The sequence below is a fragment of the Octopus bimaculoides genome, chromosome 10 (assembly GCF_001194135.2).
Source record: "Octopus bimaculoides isolate UCB-OBI-ISO-001 chromosome 10, ASM119413v2, whole genome shotgun sequence".
NCBI classification, from domain to species: domain Eukaryota; kingdom Metazoa; phylum Mollusca; class Cephalopoda; order Octopoda; family Octopodidae; genus Octopus; species Octopus bimaculoides.
Window position 1 is genome coordinate 14,637,114 of NC_068990.1, and position 1,901 is coordinate 14,639,014.

Below are 1,901 nucleotides of genomic sequence, written 5' to 3' on the forward strand. Positions count from 1 at the left end.
TAACATGGAATAATTTATGGATTTCTTTTTTTTTTTAAGAAGACTAAGAGAAAAAGATGTTTTATATGACACATTCTACCAGTGTTCCAAGTTTCAAAGTGTTTCGTTAATGAAAAATGTGGCCCCCGTTTTAAAAAAGATCCCAAACAAGGACAGACAAACGGGTTAAGTCGATTACACGACCCCAGTGCGTACCTGGTACTTAATTTATCGACCCCGAAAGGATAAAAGGCAAAGTCGACCTCGGCGGAATTTAAACTCAGAACGTAAAGACAGACGAAATACTGCTAAACATTTCGCCCGGCGTGCTAACATTTCTGCCTTTAGACAATTAATTTCTGGTGAGGTCTTCATTTTTAAATGAAAACATAATCAGCTGTCTTTAATAATATTTTCTTCAATCAGTCCAAAAATGAAAGGGGGCTATTCCTCTGTCATCTGTGCCACTGAGTTTTAATTTTACCTGAATCGACCTAAACACCTTTAAATCAAGAGGGAGTTTTATAATAATGTAGAATTTGGTTGATTCTCATGTAAGCTGTCAGTTGCTAACAAATAATATATTTCTTGTTTGTATGGTTGATATAAGGGTAGCTATGTCAATGTATTTCACTTTAGGATTATAATTGCTCTCAAATACTTGATAAATATTTATTATTACACCCGTCTCCAAACTCTGATCGGTGAACTTTCGGAATAGCTATAGCATGGAGAAGGCAATGAACAAACAATTGGGTGGTTGTTTCCCTCTGCAAAAGAACTACTTATCCAAAACATTTAATTTTCTTTTATTTTTGCCTCCCCGCCAATATCCCGTGCTTTTTCCCCAGTAAACTTACTATTTATACGTTTCTCGAAAAGGGTGCAATAGTAGAAGTTTACCAAATCTTTAACTGTACAAATGATGATGATGATGATGATGATGATGAGCCAGCAATAAAACTTAGAGTGATTATTTCTTCTATAGGTCCCCTGAAGAAATATTATTTCTTCTATAGGAGTAAGCAAAGCTCCTATCTGACACTTCACCACCACAAACAAGTTTTGACAAGCGATACAGCTATAATGCAGGAAATGTCGGCTTCCGTTCCCTGTTTGAACTAAAAGTTATCAAAATCTAAACCCCAATAACATTTTTTCTAAATTTTTTCTGAGAATAAATGCATCCCAAATTTGGATTCAGCGTGAAAAGTTACATCACTATACCAAATTTGAAAATTTTCGCTTAATTTTAAAATTTCCAAATTTGTGACAGCAATCGAAAGGATCTTGTGTATGCAGCATCTTTAAGATTCATAGGGGGAAAAAAACATCTTTGAAATTCATTACATTATCAACTCTGTAGGTTGAAAGAAATATAGACTTCTTTTTGGTCTCTACGATGTTCTCATACACAATTTTTGATAGGGATAATAGTGGCGCATCGGAGAAATGAGCAACCGTGAGGTAGAGTGGCTGCTACAGCGAGTGTCGCTGGTCATTCTCTGCAGCAAAGCCATCACGGTCATTATCACGGGAGGCAGCTGAGCACGCCATTTGTTCTGACGTATGTGGCCCATCGCCCTCCATCTCATGCATCTTCCTCTTTTTTTCTTTTCTTTCTTTTCCTTTCCTATCTCTCTTTTTACTTGTTTCTTTGTATTTAAATTCACTTCCTGCCAATGAAATAAATTACAATATAGTTTTAATCCAAACTATATTAGTCAAACATAGGGCGTCGAGCTGGTAGAATCGTTTGCACACCGGGCGAAACGCTTAGTGGTATTTCGTCTGCCGTTACGTTCTGAGTTCAAATTCCGCCGAGTTCGACTTTGCCTTCCATCCTTTCGGGGTCAATAAATTAAGTACCAGTTACGCACTAGGGTCGACTTAATCCCTTTGTCCTTGTTTGTTCCCTCCTT